The following is a 23360-nucleotide window of genomic DNA, read 5'->3' as shown; positions in this document are numbered from 1 at the left end:
AAACCCTGAAAAAAATACTTACTCATCTTTTTAGAAAAAAATATTTATATGTTTGATAGACTATACTAACTTCTAAAATAATTATATTAGAAAGTACATGTGGTAGGTATCTGATCTACATTCTATCTCAAATATAAAATACTATTTACATGCCTCTCCTCTTTCTCCCTCTCTTTCTTTCTCTCTCTCTCCATATCTCTCTCTCTCTCTCTCTCTCTCTCTCTTTCTATATATATATATATATATATATATATATATACATACACACACACACACACACACATCACACATACATATTAGTTTTGTGAACAAGAATATTAAGTTGCTGAGATAAGAAATGCCACTAGAAATATGAAATATATAAAATTAAAAATGATTAAAATTAGTTTTATAGGTATATATAAATAAAATATTTTTTACCAAAATATTTATACTGAAAAATGTTTTTATAGTATATGTGTATATAAGGTTCTCAAGTAAAATAAGCTCAAATTAAGCTGTATCCTGTATGATTTCAAAGCAATTTTTTGAAAAGTTAATAGTGTCACTCAATTGGTTGTTTGGTTTAGCTGATAAAAAAAGTAGATTGACATTTTTGTTTGTTTAATTGACTGAAATAGTTTATTGTTTACATCATATTGATGAAATGATGAATCATATTGATGCCATTAATCATATTGATGTCAACCATGAAAGAGTGGATTCTCTGCTCACAGTGGCTCTGGGGAATGGAGTGACCATCAACTCACTAGATCAATTTCATGTCAAATGAATATGACAAGACTGCTGAATGTATTAGATGGCTTATATCATCCCTAATCATTCTAGTTTTATAGATAATGTTAGAAGGAAAAATAATGGTGGGAACAGATGGTAGGGTCAATTCTCATATTAAAACACTAAAAACAATTGTCATGTTGATTAGTTTATCTCACACATGAAATTGATTGTGTAAAGTAGAAACAGTAACAGAAATGTGTAATATTGGATACTTTTTACATGTACACATGTAAACTGGAAGTAAACAGAAGTAAACTGGATGGAATGGGATTTAAATGGGAAATACTATATAATGCTAAATTCAGCAATAATGACCATGTGAACTTCAGCCTTAGTTTCTCTATCTGTGTAAGGAAAATTATAACAGAGCAAGAAACTTGTCTCCCAGGGCTATTTTGATGATCTAATGAATTAAAATCTATGAAGTCACTTTATTAATTATAAAGCAGAGTATAAATATGATGATGATGATTATGCCTGGTTCAATTGATACAGCTATAGATCTACATAGCCTTATTAAAAAGAATGGGTGCTTAATACTCTTAGAGATTTTTTAAGCCCTTAGAAAACTGCTGATATGGATAAAATGATAAAAGCTTGACAACCTGTGTTAGAAAATAGTTGTATGTTTGAAACAATATTTAAACAACTGCTTAACAATGAAAGTGCCATAGTCTATTAGGTAAATTAGCCTAATAGAGACTCCACATATTACATAATTAATGGGATTGTGCTGAGAAGGTAGAGCACTAATAAATATTGCATATTTATCTATTGTTGCTCTATATTTAGAGATGAAGAAATGAAAATTTTCGTTTGTAAAAAAAAATGTTGCCTTCTTTTAATGTAGGAATATATTTGAATTTATTGTTAGAAATGTGTGCTCATATTTATTTCTTCTAGTCTTTGTGTTTTGCTAAATTTTATTTGACGTCATTGATTATCTATTCAGATAAATGCCAGTTATATTTCACCTCTTCCCAAATGAAAGGCACATTTTTGATATCAGAGCATAGTGTCTTTTGTTTGTATTATTTACAGTACAACCATGTCTCTAGATATTTTATGTCATAGAGTGCATCTATTCATTGGAATCTGTAAGTAATATTCTACAATATCAATGTCACTTAAGATCCTATACAAAAACAGGTGAATGGGATAAAAGAAAGGGCTCGAGTAAATGAGAGGAACCTGGAGGATGACTTAGAGGTCAAAGTTATATCTTCTGAAAGCCATAGTCATACTCTCATTGAATTTATACACTACAGTGGGAGATACACACAAAATTTTATTTTTCACTTGAATTAAAAACTTTAAGTATGTAGTAATGTAGCATGTGATCAGTTAGCTAAAATACGAAAATCATATGTATTATTTTAGTGATAAGAAAAAGTGGGGCTCCTCTTAGGTTGAACGTAGGAATTTAAATTTCAGTAATAGTAAAAATTAATTAATTAATTAATTAATTAAATTTCAGTAACACTAAATATCTCAGGAGGGAAATTTGTCACTGTGTACCAGAAGACTTTAAAAAGTGCCTTCCTTTGACTTGGCTGTGTACTTTAGGAATTTATCCTAAGGAAATTATCAAGGAAACATAGAAATTATATAGATACAGATGTAGATATAGATATATCAGGATGTTCTTTGAAGCTTTATATATAAGCTAAATTTGGGGAACAACAAAAATGTCCAATAATAGGGGACCAGTTCAATACAGTAAATTGTTATATCTATAAATGGAATGTAGCCATAAAACATTTAAAACTTGACTTTGTGTATATGTGGTAGGAGTGTGAGGCAGTATGGGGTGTGGAGAGAGAGAGGAACAAATATTTCTTGTATTTTTCAAGAGAATAAAGCAGATTGAAAGCATATATTTTAATCCATTTTCACTTTATAAATTATTATTATGATCTGGGTTTATGGGATACATTAAGCTTTTTAAAGAATAACTCCTAGTAATTTATTATAGTAACACATTTATTAATTATTGAAAATGTCATGTTTAAGACTCAGCTATAATTCTGTCATTCCATGATAACCAGTTTTAACATTTAGGTGTTTAATTTTGCAGGTATTTACTAGACATGAAAATATGTGAGTAATATCTTATTTCTTTACATTTTTGAAGTTGATACACTAAAGGCAGTCTGTTTTGGACTTCCCTAATGGCTCAGTGGTGGAGAATCTGCCTGCTAATGCAGGGGACACGGGTTCAAGCCCTGGTCCGGGAAGATCCCATGTGCTGCGGAGCAACTAAGCCCATGTGCCACAAATACTGAGCCTGCGTGCCACAACTACTGAGCCTGCGTGCCACAACTACTGAAGCCCGCGTGCCTAGAGCCTGTGATCTGCAACAAGAGAAGCCATCTCAATGAGAAGCGCATACACCACAACGAAGAGGAAACCCCGCTTGCCACAACTAGAGAAAGCCCGCGTGCAGCAATGAAGACCCAAGGTAGCCAAAAATAAATAAAATAAACACATTTTTAAAAAGTCAGTCTGTTTTCAAATACCAACATAATTCAATGTGAATACCAGACTTTAAATACAAACAGAAATGCAAATGTCAGGAACCCTGTACTTTAAAAGCAGGTGGCATTTATTGCCTCCTGTTTTTAAAACATCTTTCTATCTTCACTAACAACAAGGTGGGGGGGACGGCAAGCTGCTATGTATTTAACACTATGCTTTAACTTTAAAGAGCTTATAATATGTATTTTTTTGATGACTAATCCCTAAGATGATTCACTCTCAACTGCATAGAAACACTCAGCCTTATTTTTAAGAGAAAAGAAGCTGCTAGTTTAATCAAGATTATATTGTTGGCAGGGAACCAAAAGCCAAAAACAGATCTTTGTTTTCTTTTCAAAAGAAGGCATTGGCAGGATGACAATTTAACAAGTATGCAGCTGTAGGTGTAGTGACACCACCTTTGAAGCCATGTCTTCATAAAGCAATAGACTTAGCTAGTTTCAGTAAAACCACTTAGATAAGGTAAGCAGCTATATTCTATATACGGATAAATAAATATCTATATTATTATTTGTAGGCTTATATGAATAGATGTTATACATTATCTAATTTACATAATTAGCTATAGTCAGACCTTTGAACAAGTTTTCTTAACCATAGTACTATTGGCATTTTGGACCAGATACTCTGTTGTTGGGAGTAGGGACCTGCCCTGTACATCGTAAAATATTGAGCAGCGTTTTTGGCCTCTACCTGCATCACCCCAGTTGTGATAATCAAAAATGTCTCCAAATACTGCCAAATGTTCCTTTAGTGGGGCAAAAATCACCACTGGTTGAAAACCAGTGTCTTAGAATATATCATGGAATTCTGATTTTATCCTTCGATCGGGGCTATAAGAAGAAGGAATAGAGGCTTTTTTTATATTTAAGAAAGAGATGTCATCTCCATATTCCTTATGAAGATGATATGGTACTAGACCACAGACCTACCTATCTTGCACCCAGAAATCTTTGTCAGGTCACAAGGACAAAGGTTCTATGTTGATGTTTAGTCTAACCTCCAAGCTTTTAACCAAATATTTCTTGGCTGGGACTTTTCCCCTTTGCCTAGATGATCCTTGGGGGGACATGGTTTCTGGATGTGACCTGGATATATAGTATTCTCAGAGCTGATAATAACATGGCTCAAATTAACAGGGCTACTAATAACATAATTTTATTAACTGTCTACATAATATTTAAGTACTTCATTTGCTTCTTTATGAAAAACATATCCTGTTTTTTTCAGTTTTCATTTAACCTTTTTTGTCTACATTTTCTCAAAATATCAACTTCAGTTTTACCTGCATGTCACATTGTTCACACTTTTGACAGCATCATGAAAATTACCTCTTAGCCAGCTACTGAAAATAAATTGAAAATGCATTTATTGGAAATAAAATATCCAATAATCTATCCCATGCACTAAGTAATTACTCTTTATACATTAGTTGTTTTGTGTAGTAAAGTTTATTTTCATCACTCATTCACTTGATAAATATTTTCATGGATGGCTATTACTGAACACTACCTTCTCTGTGCTCAAAAACCCTTAATGAGGAGAGAGAAGTAAGTAAGAAAATAATGTTACAGTGAGAGTATGTATAAATAACCATAGGATGTTATATTAGAGAACTTGAGAGTGACAGTTCATCCAGTATCAAGAGTTTCTCAAACAAATGAGCCCTTCCTGTCCCTATAACTCTATATTCAAATTTGAATCCTTAAACATAAAAATAGCAAATTAAATTATTTTTCATATTCTGGACTTCAATACACACTATGAAAGACAGCTCACAACTCATTTCTTCTCCGAAAAGTTTACTCGCAGGTTAAATCCCACTTTTCCTGTTTTGTTTTGTTTGCTTCTTTTTTTGTCTTGTGTGTGTGTGTGTGTGTGTGTGTGTGTGTGTGTGTGTGTGTGGCTGCTATTATGAATATAATTCCCAACAGATATTTTAGGAAATACATACATTTTCTTCCCAGGAAATATTATGTCTTCATTGAAATAGTCAGTGTTGCATTATCATTAGCCTTTTATGACATCCATTAAGGTTTCTTGTCTGTGTCTTAAAACTATTTCCTGGGCAATTTTAATAAGTATTTTTCTATTTATTATGGTTGCTTGTTTGGGGATTTTCTATACCATGGTGCCTGATCCAATAACAGCACTCACTCTACTCAAAGATGTTAGAATAATAGGCAATCGGATTGAGAAAAAGATATTTGGGGAAGACAGGAACAATAATAAGAACTCTCAAAATCAAGGAAATAGTGTTTTTCAATTTTTGTTACTGTATATCAACTATTTTTAAATTAATGAAGCAGTACTTGAAGTACTTAATTGCAGTACTTAAAAGCTGTCAGAGAAAATTCCATGTCTTCACTGAGTGCCTCAGATCTGCCTCAATCAACAGTATAATATGAATTATTTTTCTATCTTAAAATATGTTACAGAATTTTGGGTATGAGAGTATAGCTAAAGTTTAAATTCCTACTTTTTTTTTCATGCTTCTTGTTTTGTTGGATTCATGTGATCTTGGTTTTGTCTGGTTGATTGCTTAGTTTTTTTTTTGTTTGTTTTTTGTGCATTGATGATGGATAGTGCTGAGAATGATTTAGAGCTGTATTCTGGCACAAGGATAGCAAGAATATCTAGTTCCAGAGAGGGTTAATAAATCTGAATTTTCTAGTGCTTCATATATTAGTATACCAACAAGCTATAAAAATAAAAATAACATAAGATGAACCCTAAGAGAAAGATGTCAAAAGGCTTTAAAACAACCTATAGAATGATGCCCTTAGTTACGTGTGTGTGGATGGTGAGAAGATGTGAACTTATTGCAATAAGGAGATATTTATAAAATATCTATCTATAAAATACCTATCTATGTTGGAAACTTTCTCTTGTAAGCTAGTCTTCAGGCTTTCCTTTGGGAAAATATAGCCTAACTCAAGAAAAGTTGAATCTTCCAGATTTTTCAAATCAGACTGGATTTTGTGTTGACTATCTTATCCTTAAAACACCTAGAAAGCCTTAACTTCTGGAAGGTAAAAGTCATACTTTTTATTTTATTTTTTCTAGATAAAAAAGTTCCTTATTATCAGTTTGATAAGATTTCCTATTTGATTTGGTGTTCTGACAATATACTGTTATAGCAGAAAGTAACATTATTATTATTATGGTGGAAAGCAAAATACTATCATTTTTACTTGTTTCAAGACCTGTGCTAGTTTGGCTGTCACTCGAAAATTCATCATTTAATGATGATTAGAAAACCAGAAATATTCTTATAAATGGGAGAAAAAGTTAAGAAACTGCTAAAAACATGCAAACACATAATACTTTAAAAAATAGACTCATTGGCTTTAAGTGGATTGATTATCCTTCACATGTTATGTTTTAGTTTACAAAGAGAATTGCAAAGTAATGCACAAGCTAGTCTGAAGGTGTCTGAGAAGTCATGGAAAATGGGAGAGGTGCCAGAAATTTGAAACTGATCAGAGAGGAAGGCATGTTTCAGAATTAATGGCCACAGATGTTTCTATGAAAAAAGTAATGATTTATTTATTAATGAAAAAGAGTAATCCCAGCCTCCTTCTTTTATGATATTTCTGAATCAGAGCTGGGGGAAAACCTAGTAAACATATTATTTGTAGATCTGAGCAATACTTCACCAGAATGCCAAATCATGTCATTTCAGAGATTAAAATAATGTGATTAAGTATGTAAGCTAGTAAATGAAAGTGCATCTTGCACTATAGGAATTAGTGTCCTCTTAGACGACTGGTTTACTACTATGTCACAGTGCCATGCTTGGATCTGTCTCAAGAGTTTCATTTACAGCTTGGATAAATATGTATTACAATGTGTGATTATCAAATATGCAAGTAACATAATGTTGTGAAGAAAAAGGAATAGGTTAGGATGTGAATCAAAAAAGGTTTCAATAACTTTGTAAAAATAGATATAGATAATAACAAAGTGCTTTAGTTGTGCACAAAAAGAACAATTGTATCAACTCAGCATCATTATTGTGGTGATTTTTAAATTATATCCATAAATTCGTTATTCATTCAAGCTTAAATTCATTCAAGAAGTTAAACTTGACCTTCAGGATGGTGGAGGAGTAAGATGTGGAGATCACCTTCCTCCCCACAAATATGTCATAAATACACCTACATGTGGAACAACTCTTACAGAACACCTACTGAACGCTGGCAGAAGACCTCAGATTTCCCAAAAGGCAAGAAAATCCCCATGTACCTGACTGTGTGACTGACAGGGTCTTGGTGCTCTGGCTGGGTGTCAGGCCTGTGCCTCTGAGGTGGGAGAGCCAAGTTCAGGACATTGGTCCACCAGAGACCTCCCAGCTCCACATAATATCAAATGGTGAAAGCTCTCCAAGAGATTTCCATCTCAATGCTAAGACCCAGCTCCACTCAAAGACCAGCAAGCTACAGTACTGAACACCCTACGGCAGACAACTAGCAAGACAGGAACACAACCCCACCCATTAGCAGAGAGGCTGCTTAAATTCATAATAAAGTCACAGACACCCACAAACACACCACAGGATGTTGCCTGCCAGAAAGGCAAGATCCAGTCTCATCCAGCAAAACACAGTCCCTAGTCCCCTCAACCAGGAAGCCTACACAACCAACTGAACCAACCGTAGACACTGGGGGCAGACACCAAAAACAACAGGAATTATGAACCTGCAGCCTGCAAAAAGGAGACCCCAAACACAATAACTTAAGCAAAATGAGAAGACAGAGAAACACACAGAAGACGAAGGAGTGTGGAAAAAATCCAACAGATCAAACAAATGAAGAGGACATAGGCAGTCTACCTGAAAAAAGACTTCAGAGTAATGACAGTAAAGGTGATCCAAAATTTAGAAATAGAATGGAGACAATACAAGAAACATTTAACAAGGACCTGTAAGAACTAAAGAGCAAACAAACAATGATGAACAACAAAATAACTTAAAGTAAAAATTCTCTAGAAGGAATCAATAGCAGAATAACTGAGGCAGAAGAACAGAGAAGTAACCTGGAAGATAAAATAGTGGAAATAACTACTGCAGGGCAGAATAAAGAAAAAAAAAAAAAAACAATTAAGGACAGTCATAGAGACCGCTGGGACAACATTAAACACACCAACATTCTAATTATAGGGGTCCCAGAAGAAGAAGAGAAAAAGAAAGGGACTGAGAAAATATTTGAAGAGATTATAGTTGAAAGCTTCCTTAATATGGAAAAGGAAACAGTTAATCAAGTCCAGGAATCACAGGGAGTCCCATACAGGATAAATCCAAAGAGAAACACATCAAGACACATATTAATCAAACTATCAAAAATTAAATACAAAGAAAAAATATTAAAAGCAGCAAAGGAGAAACAAAAAATAACATATAAGGGAATACCCATAAGGTTAACAGCTGAACTTTCAGCAGAAACTCTGCAAGCCAGAAGGGACTGGCAGGACACATTTTAAGTGATGAAAGGGAAAAACCTACACCCAGATTACTATACTGAGCAGGCATCTGATTCAGATTCGATAGAGAAATTAAAAACTTTACAGATGAGCAAAAGCTAAGAGAATTCAGCACCACAAAACCAGCTTTACAACAAATGCCAAAGGAACTTCTCTAGGCAGGAAACAGAAGAGAAGGCAAAGACCTACAATAACAAACCCCAAACAATTAAGAATATGGTAATAGGAACATACATATCAATAATTACCTTAAATGTAAATGGATTAAGTGCTCCAACCAAAAGACATACTAGCTGAATGGATAAAAGAAAAAAAAAAAAAAAAAACTACTATATATGCTGCCTACAAGAGACCCACTTCAGATCTAGGGACACATACAGACTGAAAGTGAGGGGATGGAAAAAGATATTCCATGAAAATAGAAATCAAAAGAAAGCTGCAGTAGCAATTCTAATATCAGACAAAGTAGACTTTAAAATAAAGGCTATTACAAGAGAAAAAGAAGGACACTACAAAATGATCAAGGGATCAATCCAAGAAGAAGATATAACAATTGTAAATATTTATGCACTCAACATAGGAGCACCTCAATACATAAGGCAAATGCTAACAGCCATAAAAGGGGAAATCGACAGTAACACAATCATAGGAGGGGACTTTAATACCACACTTTTAACAATGGACAGATCATCCAAAATGAAAATAAATACGGAAACACAAGCTTTAAATTATACATTAAACAAAAATGGACTTAATTGATATTTATAGGACATTTCATCCAAAAAGAACAGAATACACATTTTTCTCAAGTACTCATGGAACATTCTCCTGGATAGATCATATCTTGGGTCACAAATCAAGCCTTGGTAAATTCAAGAAAATTGAAATTGTATCAAGTATCTTTTCCAACCATAACACTATGAGATTAGATATAAATTACAGGAGAAAATCTGTAAAAAATATAAATACATGGAGGTTAAACAATACCCTACTTAACAACCAAGAGATCTCTGAAGAAATCAAAGAGGAAATCAAAAATACCTAGAAACAAAAGACAATGAAAACACGATGGCCCAAACCCTATGGGATGCAGCAAAAGCTGTCCTAACAGGGAATTTTATAGCAATACAATCCTACCTCAAGAAATAAGAAACAACTCAAAGAAACAATCTAACTTTACACCTAAAGCAATTAGAGAAAGAAGAACAAAAAAAATAAAACCCAAAGTGAACAGAAGGAAAGAAATTATAAAGATCAGATCAGAAATAAATAAAAAAGTAATGAAGGAAACTATAGCAAAGATCAATAAAACTAAAACTTCTTCTTTGAGAAGATAAACAAAATTGATAAACCATTAGCCAGACTCATCAAGAGAAAAAGGGAGAGGACTCAAATCATTAGAATAAAAAATGAAAAAAGAGAAGTAACAACTGACATTGCAAAAATAAAAAGGATCATAAGAGATTACTACAAACAACTATATGCCAGTAAAATGGACAACCTGGAAGAAATGCAGTGATTCTTAGAAAAGCACAACCTTCCGAGACTGAATCAGGAAGAAACAGAAAATATAAACAGACCAATTACAAGCTCTGAAATTGTGACTGTGATGAAAAATATTCCAACAAACAGAAGCCCAGGACTAAATGGCTTCACAGGAGAATTCCAGCAAACCTTTAGCAAAGAGCTAACACCTATCCTTCTTCTAAAATACAGCAGAGGGATGAACACTCCCAAACTCATTTTAAGAGGCCAGCATCACCCTGATACCAAAATGAGACAAAGATGTCACAAAGAAAGAAAACTAAAGGCAAAGAGCATGGATGAATTTGTATGCAAAAATCCTCAACAAAATACTAGCAAACAAAATCCAACAGCACATTAAAAGGATCATACACCACGATCAAGGGGGATTTATCACAGGAATGCAAGGATTCTTCAATATACACACATCAATCAATGTGATAAACTATATTTAACAAATTGAAGGGGAAGAACCATATGATCATCTCAATAGATGCAGAAAAATCTTTCAACAAAATTTAACACCCATTTATGATAAAAAGCCTCCAGAGTAGGTATAGAGGGAACTTACCTCAACATAATTAAGGCCATATGTGACAAACTCACAGCCAACATCATTCTCAATGTTGAAAACTGAAACCATTTCCACTAAGATCAGGAAGAAGACAGGGTCATCCACTCTCACCACTATTATTCAACATAGTTTTGGAAGATTTAGCCAGAGCAGTCAGAGAAGAAAAAGAAATAAAAGGTATCCAAATCGGAAAAGAAGAAATAAAGCTATCACTGTTTGCAGATGACTTGATTACTATACATAGAGAATCCTAAAATATAGAGAGAATCCTAAAAATGCTACCAGAAAACTGCTAGAGCTAATCAATGAATTTGGTAAAGTTGCAGGATACAAAATTAATGTACAGCAATCTCTTGTATTTCTATACACTAATGATGAAATATCTAAAAGATAAATTAAGGAAACACTCCCATTTACCACTGCAACAAAAAGAATAAAATACCTAGAAATAAACCTACCTAAGGAGACAAAAAAACTTTATGCAGAAAACTATAAGACACTGATGAAAGAAATTAAAGATGATACAAACAAATGGATATATATATACCACATTCTTAGATTGGAAGAATCAACATTGTGAAAATGACTATACTACCCAAAGCAATCTACAGATTCAATGCAATCTCTATCAAACTACCAGTGGCATTTTTCACAGGACTAGAATAAAAAATTTCACAATTTGTATGGAAACACAAAAGACCCCAAATAGCCAAAGCAATCTTGAGAAAGAAAAACGGAGCTGGTGGAATCAAGATCCTAGACTTCAGACTATACTACAAAGCTACAGTAATCAAGACAGTATGGTACTGGCACAAAAACAGAAATATAGATCAATGGAAAAGGATTGAAAGCCCAGGGATAAACCCACACACATATGGTCAACTTAGCTTTGATAAAGGAGGCAAGAATATACAATGGGGTAAAGACATCCTCTTCAATAAGTTGTACTGGGAAAACTGGACAGCTACAAGTAAAAGAATGAAATTAGAACACTCCCTAACACCACACACAAAATGGATTAAAGACCTAAATGTATTGCCAGACACTAGAAAACTCTTAGAGGAAATCATAGGCAACACTCTATGACATAAATCACAGTAAGATCCTTTTTGACCCTCCTCCTAGAGAAATGGAAATAAAAACAAAAATAAACAAATGGAACCTAATGAAACTTAAAAGCTTTTGCACAGCAAGGGAAACCATAAACAAGACCAAAAGACAACCCTCAGAATGGGAGAAAATATTTGCAAATGAAGCAACTGACAAAGGATTAATCTCCAAAATTTACAAGCAGCTCAATTTCAAAAAAACAAATATCCCAATCCAAAGATGGATAGAAGATCTAAAGAGACATTTCTCCAAAGAAGATATACAGATTGCTAACAAACACATGAAAGAATGCTCAACATCACTAATTGTTAGAGAAATGCAAATCAAAACTACAATGAGGTATCACCTCACATCAGTTAGAATGACCACAATCAAAAAAATCTACAAACAATAAATGCTGGAAAGGGTGTGGAGAAAAGGGAACCCTCTTGCACTGTTGGTGAGAATGTAAATTGATATAGCCACTATGGAGAACAGTATGGAGGTTCCTAAAAAAACTACAAATAGAACTACCATACAACTTAGCAATCCCACTACTGGGCATATATCCTGAGAAAACCATAATTCAAAAATAGTCATGTAACACAATGTTTATTGCAACTCTATTTAAAGTAGCCATGACATGGAAGCAACCTAAGTGTCCACTGACAGATGAATGGATAAAGAAGATGTGGTACATATATACAATGGAATATTACTCAGTCATAAAAAGAAATGAAATTCAGTTATTTGTAGTGAGGTGGATGGACCTAGAGTCTGTCATACAGAGTGAAGTAAGTCAGAAAGAGAAAAACAAATACCATGTGCTAACACATATATATTGAATCTAAAACAAACAAACAAACAAACAAAATGGTTCTGATGAACCTAGGAGCAAGACAGGAATAAAGACACAGACGTAGAGAATGGACTTGAGGATATGAGGAGGGGGAAGGGTAAGCTGGGATGAAGTGAGAGAGTGACATGGACTTATATATATACCAAACATAAAATAGATAGCTAGTGGGAAGCAGCTGCATAGTACAGGGAGATCAGCTCGGTATTTGTGACCACCTAGAGGGGTGGGGTAGGGAGTGTGGGAGGGAGACGCAAGAGAGAGGATATATGGGGATATATGTATATGTATAGCTGATTCACTTTGTTATAAAGCAGAAAATAACACACCATTGTAAAGCAATTATACTCCAATAAGGATGTTTAAAAAAAAAAAATTAAGCTTAATTCCGCTACTAGATCTCTCACCTTTAGAAATTATGTGATACAATAATATGTTGTCACGTTATAATAATGTCTTTTATAACATACATTGTTTTTACCAGCTTTGTTTTAAGGGTAATTTTATATGCAGTAATAGAAAATTAATATAGTAGCTATGCTACTTAACATAAGGATGTATGAATTATAAGATATAGTTGTAGGGACCATAAAGTTAATATATCCTGGACTGATTTAGCAGACAAATAATACATAGGATGATAGTAATACCTTGCTCATTGTTCAGTTTTGAAAGCCCAGCTAAACAAAGAAAAGGGCTATCTGGGTAAGTGTTCCTAGAAAGAGTTTGGGTTGCTTAGCCTTGTGAAAAACAGTCTGGTAGGCATAGTAGAATGGTTAATTGTTTTAAGTATTTGAAATATCAGCATGTGGAAAATCAATAAAAAATTTTCCCACCTTCCAGAGCTATTCGTAGAATGGGCTGCATCAGTTGGTGGTGCTCGAACATATGCTGAGTCAGTCTATGTTGTAGACATATTTGAATTAGATAATCTCTAAAATCACTTTCAGAACTTAGATTCTATGATATAATCACATATACTCATGGGTTTTCTTAACTCTGGCTGTACACTGGATATACCTAGGTAGGGTAAAAGAAAAATGCAAATGCCCAGGTTGACCATAGACTTGAATCATAATATCTGGTGATAGGGCTTGGTCATCTGTATTTTTTAAAAACTCCTTCTTTACTCTAATATGTAGTCAGAGTTAAAAGTATATTTATTTTTTGACTTTCTAATTTACAGAAATAATATTTTATACATTTCATCATAAAAATAAGATTTTCACTATCAAATATAATTAAATATATTTAGAGAACAGAAGTGAACAGAAAAGGTGCCTAATTTGAGTAAAGTGATTAGTGTAAGTGTTGTATTGTGTTGCCATCAAATTCATTAAGCTATTTATGAAAACAAATGATTTTTAATAGTCCTTTTGTTAGCCTGTTAGAAAATAAATTCAGAAGCCAGGTGTGGATAACAATAATAATAAATAATAGTTAATTTTTATTGAGCAATTACCATGTGATTGACAAGGTAACAGGAATATAATAATCTATAATTACTTATCTAAATTGTACAACAGTCCTATGAGTTAGTTATTATTGTTAAGTTCATCATTTTATGTCATGTAATGATATACATTCTATACCATTACATTCTTATTATATTTATTGTATTCATATATTCATTCATTTATTCAATTATTATAGTCATTGATAATACATAATATTTATAATATATAACATATGTATTTATATATATATACATATATATATATTATATATTTACCAAAAAACATATGAGGACATTTGTCCAAGGTCATTCAAACAGTAAATTGTAGAGCAGCTCTTTGGATCCAGGCACTCCAGCCCCTAGAATTCTCACTCTTGGCAATTATATTTAAGTGATTCATGAATGACAGAGCAGTATCATTTTTGTAAGAGTTTCCTGCCTTTTTCTTCATTCCATCAGCCAAAGACAAGTCTGTATTTGCCCAGTAATTTTCTCTGCACTTTTACTTCCTGAAGAAATACTCTGGGTTCCTAAGGAAGCAGCTGGATCAACTTAAGGAATTAAGGAATGGAAAGAAGAGGGAGAAAAGCAGAGGACAAGGAGTCTATGTCTGGAAGGTGGGGCTCCAGAGCATATTGAGGGTGTAAAGGACTTGAGAAGAAAGGCAAATAGATATTACCTAATGTTACAGGGAATTATAAATGAGGTCCTCTTTGATAGAAAGAATTCAAGTGTACTGTGTTTCCCAGGGCTTTTACACTCCTCTTTCTCTCTTTTCCTCCAGATGGTAAGCTTCTTGACAATGTCTTGTTCATCTATGATTCTGCCAAAGACTCAAAGAATGTATGTCAGATTGGGCTTGTCTCAGGTTTCAATATGTTTAGAACAATATAGTAATTACTGTATCACTGCATCCTTAAAAGATGTTGAGGTTACTGCCTAGACAACCTGGAGAGAAAAGGTAAGGAAAATCATATACACTTAGGCTAGAGGAAACAAGGAGTGAAATATTCTTTTTAGCATATCATTATCATATTAATGTCATTTTCAGTAGCAGTTAAATTCCCAAATCCAAAGTGTGAAAATACAATTTTTAATTCATTGCACTGGAGTATAAAAACTAATTTTTAGTTTTGCCCTTTCTTACATGATTTTTTAAAAAACACCCCAAATCTCTAATCCTAATTTTAAAACATAAGATTGAAGTTAATTCTTTCATAGTATTTCATTATTAATTAACTTGTGAACACAGTATTGCTACTGTTCTTTGATTATTGCACATTTATACAGCAGTTTTTATCAGTACGCCAAATTAACACATATTTTTCAAGTATTTGTTAGCTATTCTGAGAATTAAATGAGTCACTTTAAGTTACAAATAATAAACCAGAGCCATTATTACTATTGTATCATTGGATGGTAGTGCTATTCTTACTATCATGAATAATAATGATTCATAGAGCACGTTTCCATCTCAAAATGAGAGCTTATATCCATGTATAATCATCAAGATCTAGTCTATGCTTCTTCATGAACTGCTTTAGAAATAACTGTGTCTGGAAGATTCATTTGTGGCTAATGTGATTGGCAGAACTCTAGAAATACAAGCCATTTTATTTGTAGAGCATTTGTGACATGCTGCCACGAACTGAATACACAGAATCTGATGGTCAATTCCAATTCTACTTAGGTTGTATAGATATGGATGTAAAGCGATGTTAGGTCATTGTGGCTGGCACAAAGCATAAAAAGCAGAGCCTTCAAGGAGTTATTCTGTATTGAAAGTGACATAAAATAATAAGAAAACAATTCTAGGCAAAATGAATAGTAGCAACAAGAAACATGAGAGAGGAGAGAAAGGAAAAGGGAAAGACTAATGGTTGATTTTTGGAGGGGAGGGAAAATAGGCTTATCCTGAGTGGGTAGGAAAGGTTGGAAAAGAGTTTCCTAACCTAACCAACAAGTTAAGATAAATATTTATCCAGCTCTGGATTATTCAGATAGATATTTTAGCAATCACAACCTAAATACATAATTGCAATTATCAATATTTTTGCTAGTCAATTTTATTCATTAAGACTATACATTAAAAATAAAGCGACAGTTAAGATATAGTCAGTTGAGAAAGATACTAAGAATTAGATAAGGATAGAACTTGTACAGGCATGCAAATGAATGTAAATTTTCTCCAGCAAGTCTTAGGTTCCCATGTCCATATGTTTAGCTTTAAAACTTAGGTCCCTTGGTGTGACAAAGAATGTTTATGTCCCGTCTGGGTGCAAGAAATATTGTCTAGAAGATATTATTTATGACTGGAGTATAGGATTCCTGGGATATCCTGGTTTTGCAGATAAGGCACAATTATTAAAAACCAGAGCTACGTTTTTAAATCCAGGATTCGGGGGGCACTCTAGATAACAAGCACAATGTCCCTACAGGGTCAAAGTTGCTGCTAAGTTGTTAATGCTCTACTCCTTCTAAGAATTTCTCAAAATAAACTTCTAGACTAGATACATATGCTTATATCTGACAAATTTTGCCCTCAGATATCGACACCCGTTAGTCCAATTGTTCAGCTTCCCTCAGCAATTCTGGGGTTCAAACATGCATGTAGATTGTGTCTTGCTTTTTCTAGACCATTCTTTGGAATTTCTGCCAAGGGATAGTTATGGGTGAGTCATGACTACAGACCTATTAAGTTTCTTAGTATGGGAGATTACATCATTAGATTAATGTAACACAGCTCTTCTAAGATAAAAACAAAATTTTAGCAACTCTGTTTTACTTCTAAATACTGATTGACAGTAAAACTGCTGATAATGGCTTCTTACCAAGTTGAACTTATCCATATAACATGAAAAAATTATCTCATTATAATACCTTCACCAATTTTTAAAAAATCTACCAGGGAGGCACAGTTATTTGGCTGTTTGCCATTTGTTTTTATTTTATTTTCTTCTGGTCCTTTTTCTGTATGTGTTACCTCATCTCTCCTCCAACCTGTAGGACTGCTCTCAGGAACCTCTGAATCTACAACTTCTCTCTGTCAAAGGATCCTCTTCAGCCTGTTTTAGCCAGTCTCCTAAAAATCCTAAAAAATATTATCTTCAGAGAAACAGCTAGAATAGTGTTTAACCAAATATCTATGTTCCATGGTATAGCCAAGCTGACACATAAAATAAGCCATCCAACTTTGTTCCAGCTATTTGAAAATTATGTCTCTTTGAATTACTGCAAGTTGAAGAATAATAGTGAGAGGTAATGGCAAAACTAAGTAAACAAACAACAAAATGCAAAAAGGTGTTTGCCTGGAGCATCCTCTAAAATCTATTTCAATCCAGAACTTGTTTTTTTCTTTAGTGTCAACAAAATAAAATTTGAATATTGTAGAGAAACAATAAGTACAGAGGTTAAAGGGCAACTTTCAAGCTACAAGTATGAGATAAACGTGGTAATCCAAGGTGAAAATACAAAAAGCACTAACTTCAGTTGACACTTTTTTGAACTATAACAATAATATAGTAAAATGCCAGAGTCTCAAACTCCTTCCTTTAATCTCAAGTCTTTGTTCAAATTTCCAGTCTTGCCTGCAATGGCTCCCTATTTAAAATTCTAACCTACCTGTCCTCTCTTACAGCATTTCTCAATCCCTCCTCCCTGCTATGAATTTTTTTCTCCCTCACACTTATAATCTGTTGACATACTGTATAATTTATTTATCTGTTTATTGTTTACGGTCTGTATTCCCTTAATATAAAACAAATTCAAAGAGGGCTGATGTCATTGCACATTTTCTTCACTTATATATCCCTTGTATCTAGAACAGTGTACATAGAATATACTTAATAAATGTTTATTGAATAAATGAACATATACATTATCTGAACAACATCCATCCAATCATATCATGTCACTTTCTACATTTCCAATTGCAAAATCAAATTCCATTTCCTCTCATGACTTACAAAGTCATGCATGAATTGCTTCTACTTTTCTCAAGTATTTTATCTCACACTACTCTTCCCTCCCAACTAGACTGACTTTCTTTCTGTTTCTCACATATGCCAAATTTGCTCATACCTGGGGGCCTTTGTTCAAGCTGGTCCCACTGCCTGGAATACTCTCCAAACAAGTTTTGATCTTAGCCAACATGGTTTTGTTATTCAGATCTTGGCTGAAATGCTATCTCTTTAGCAAAACATTTTCTGCCTACCCAGTCTAAAAGAGCCACCCTGTTACTTGACAGAACTTCATCCTATTTTAATTATTTACATGCTTTTCATCATTAACTGATTTTTTTCAGCTTGTCTTTGTTCTATTTTCTGTCTTCTTTCACTAGCGTGCAAGCCTAGCAAGCACAAGGATCTAGTCAGTGTTTTTCTCTTTTGTATCCCCAATGCCTTGAACAGTTTTGACACATAGTAGATGCTCAATAAATATTTATGCCATACATTAATAGATCTTACAATTAAGTTTTTAATACAGTGACCCTTTCAATACATTCTCACTCTTCAATTAATTATGCTAATTAGGTAAATTAGCAGATTTTTCAGTGATAACTCTTTAATAAGAATTATAAGAATATAAACAAATTTAACTGACATATTATTGGAAACAGCTACTTCTACATTCTAGCCACCCTGATCTGCTCAGGGATATAAAGTATTATACAATCAAACAACAAAAGATAAAATCATTTATTGGGGCCTGTCTTTGTAATGTGATCAAAAGGGGTACAAATCACTTCAGCTTCACAACACATTTCAGAAGTGTCTAAGCAGGTTTTAGGTTTTCCAGCTTCTCCCCATAGTCCATGTTTCTTCCAGGTGAGAACACATTTCCACACTTGTCTTTGTCCAGATCTAAAATTAGGTGCTAGGATTTTCAATACTCCTTTTCTGCATTGTTGGGATGTTCTCCCTATTTGTTGCCCAATCCAAGACCAGGTGTATTTCAGATAGAAAGTTTTTAAAAAAGAGTTACATGATGTGTCAGTAATCTTACTTATCAAAAATGCTAAACAGAAGCAGGAGATGGGCTTCCCTGGTGGCGCAGTGCTTGAGAGTCCGCCTGCCGATGCAGGAGACGCGGGTTCGTGCCCCGTTTCGGGAAGATCCCACATGCCGCGGAGCGGCTGGGCCCGTGAGCCATGGCCACTGAGCCTGCGCGTCCGGAGCCTGTGCTCCGCAAATGGGAGAGGCCACAACAGTGAGAGGCCCGCATAACGCAAGGAAAAAAAAAAAAAAAAAAGAAGCAGGAGATGCTTTTAATATAGGGCAGTGATTTCAGAGGACCAAGAAACTGGCTATACAAATATCATAAGTAAAGGCTACACAATAGAAAAAAAAATGTAGGGCAGCATGAAATAACACCAACAGAATTGTCATAGTCTTTTTTCATAGTTAGGACACAAGTTGGGGCATTTATTTAATTATTTATAAAAGAAGTACAATTACAATTAGTTTTACAGAATGGATAGAACTTGTAACTCAATTCATATGGTATAGTAAATAATAAGTACTCGTTGAATGCAATGAGATTAGAAAGTAGATATATTAAATTGGCTTTGAATGACAGTTGAAGGAGCTTGGATGTTTGAAATATCCAATAAATCACAATGAAATATGTTTGAAAAAAGGAAGTAAGTGAAATTAAATCAGACAACAATAATGGGAGTTATCTGCTATATAATATGTGATGTTTGAAAAGCATATTAATTAATTATAAATAGAATCTGTTTGGGAGAAACTATGCCACTAAAGGAATGCTGGCTTTTATAGAACAACAAAAATGAAAGAAAAAAATAGAAAAAGGATAATGGGGAAGATAAAGGACTCATAAGAGTGTTATATACAATTCTAATGAACTGTAGACAAATCTTGTAGAGCCAGCCAGCTGGACAATGAAGCAAATGACCTCATAACAGTAAGCAAATCTTATGATCTGCAATAAATGTGATATTTTTCTTAGTAATTAAAAAAATATACAACTGATAATATTGACACTCATTACCTTAAACTTGATTGTGCTTTTCATCTCTTGAAATAGAAAGTAAATTTTTAAGAGTTACTTACTCATAGTAACTCTATAAACACCCATTTTAGTGTCACCAACAAGAATTTAATTTTCTCTCATAATTTTAAGGAACTTTGCCATAAGACCTCAAGAGTGTTTTAATAAAGGATGGCTTAGCAATTTATCGAAATTATATCAAAGTTAGAAATTGTGATTAACATGTCGTTGATCTCTGAAATTATAGTCATGATTCATATTTTTTCTCTTTGCATCCAAAGATGTTGCTTTGTTTTGTTTTGTTTGTTTGTTTTTTTTTTGCGGTACGCAGGCCTCTCACTGTTGTGGCCTCTCCCGTTGCGGAGCACAGGCTCCGGACGCGTAGGCTCAGCGGCCATGGCTCACGGGCCCAGCCGCTCCGTGGCATACAGGATCTTCCCGGACCAGGGCACGAACCCGTGTCCCCTGCATCGACAGGCAGACTCTCAACCACTGCGCCACCAGGGAAGCCCCCTTTGTTTTGTTTTCTAAAGTCTATCTGAACTGCTTTGATGTAGAAATATGGCAGATCCACAGAAATATAAAAATAAATGGTAGAAATGTGCATAGGGTTCATAAAAGATAGGAGTTATTCAAAAAATACAAAACCCTTCACTGCTTCTTGATTGAGAGGCTACCCAGAAAAGAGACGCAAAGGGATTTCATGGTCCTAATTCATTTGGAATTCTAAGAAATACAACTGGGTGTGAGAATAAAGCTGAATGTGGCAAAGTTGTAGAGAAAGAGAAAGGTGTACTTGGGAATTAAGAATGATTGAAGCACTTGTTTTATAAGAACAGACAATGAGTCCTAACTAGACTGAAACATCTACAGGGGAAATGAGAAATGAGTTGGCTGATGGCACAACCCCAGTGTCATATTCAAGAGTGATTCTGATGCAATTTTCAGAGGACAAAGACTTGTTTAGATTGTCTGTCAATTCTTCTACCTGAGGAAGAGCCTGCTAGGAGATTTAGCTGTTGATTTTGATATCCATCTTCATTCATTCATTAATTCAGTTGATAAATATTTATTCAAAGCCTGTGAAGTGTGCTGAACAAAGCATAAATAAATCAATGCCTTCATGAAGCATGCATTTGAGTGGGGTGTAAAGACAAAGAACATGTTAAGTAAAAACAGTCGATTACCTAATTGCAGGCACTAAAAGAAAGTTAAAGCAGGAAGGGAAATATGTAATATAAAGTGTATGAGGAAATTTGAAATTTTAGATAGGAGTCCAGGGAAGTCCTCACTGAGAGGGAAATTTCTGTTCAGACTTGAAGAAAATAAAGGAGTTAGCCATGTAGATATCTGCAGGAAGGACATTATAGGCAGAGGAAAAAGCAATTGCATATTCTCTGTTCATTTAATCCTTAGGTATTGTTATTATATATTTTTTACCAATGAAGAAACTCAGGCTTAGAGAAATAAGTAAATTTCCTAAGCTCTAAAAAAAGGATATAGCTAAGATCTAAACCCAACAAAACCTTAAATCCATAGTAGAGTTCTTATTATAAAATAATTTTAATATAATTTTATCCTTTCTACTTGTTCTTTTCTCTTTCCAAACATTAGGTCAGATCACCCTATAACAGTGGTATGTTTCCCTTTCTTTTTGTTACTGTCTCAAGTTGCTATCCTTTAAATTTTTTTCTTTACTAGTTTAAAATATTAGTTTATTACTTTATTACTTGTCTTGATGAAGCAGATTTTCTCTTTTGTCTCCAGCTCATTACTATACCCTCCAAACTTGGTTCTTTGAAATCTGACTTCTCTTGGAAAGATACACAACACCTTTCACATATCAAATACAACAGTCTTTTCTGAGTCTTTATCTTCCTTGATCTCATTAAAGTAATAACTAAGAGCACATGGCCCCTGGCATTGGAAATATCTAAGTTTGAACCATGGGTCTGTCATTTCCAAGCTAGGATAGAAAAAGTGATGCCTAATACTCTGATACACATTCCTCTTCCTAATCGTTATTGGCTTATTAATACTACCTCTATGTTTATTATCATCACTCAGTAAATCTTAGTAAATATAGATATGAAGAACTACATTTTTTTCCCCCTTGAAACTCCTCTTTGACATAAATTTGTTAAGTTCTTCACTGAAAAGTCTACCAACTTTTCTGATTCTTCTTCCTTCGACACTACCTGTACTTGAGTCTTGGCAAAAGCTCTGTCCTTAGACTGCTTTTTTTCCCTTCTGAAAAAGTTTTACACTCTGTGATATCATTCACTATCAAAGCCCCAACTTTCACCTTTATGCAGAGGACTTCCAAATCAGCTCCTGTCATATATCTTTTCTCTGAAGTGTCAAGCCCATATTCCCAAATGCCTCCTAAACATCTTCACTTGAGTTTTATGCCAACAAATCAAAATCACAATCTACAGATAAAGATGAGTAAAAAGCAAGACTCTTCCCTCCAAATCAGTACCTTTTCTTGCTCTCCAAATTTCATATTTTTAATGCTACTTTTCTGTCTCTCACTAAAGTTTGAAATTTTGATGCTGTCTTCCATCTGACACTGCCGTTATCTATCTAATCTAATCATGGATGTTTAATATTAAAACGGCAAAGGAACTGGGAGATTTATTATTCTATTGCTTATCACAGGTGAGTAAATATACAGCAGATATGCAGCTAGACACACCCGTAGGCCACAGCTGTCTCCTGTATAGAAACCTGAATCTGTTGCCAGTTTTAGATAATTTTTTCCCAGACTGCCTGCTAACGATCAATTTCATTAATGCTACACTACTCATGGTGTCCTTACTTGTAGTATCTCTATCGCTGTCAAACTAGTTTCATTTTGAAATATGTACTAAGGAAAGTTTCTTAATATACATCCGCCCTGCTCAGAAAAATGTTCACTATTTCTATATTTCGTAGTGATTAATGAAGCTCATTTTTATTGAGTCTTAGGTACGAGGAACTGTAATAAACATACCCTACAACCATAATCCTATTTAATCTTTACAACTGTGATATTCACTTTTTTTTTT

The sequence above is a fragment of the Lipotes vexillifer genome, unplaced genomic scaffold (assembly GCF_000442215.2).
Source record: "Lipotes vexillifer unplaced genomic scaffold, Lipotes_vexillifer_v1.1 scaffold642, whole genome shotgun sequence".
Taxonomy (NCBI): Eukaryota; Metazoa; Chordata; class Mammalia; order Artiodactyla; family Lipotidae; genus Lipotes; species Lipotes vexillifer.
The sequence above is the reverse complement of the archived record's forward strand: the minus strand, read 5'-3'. Positions refer to the sequence as shown.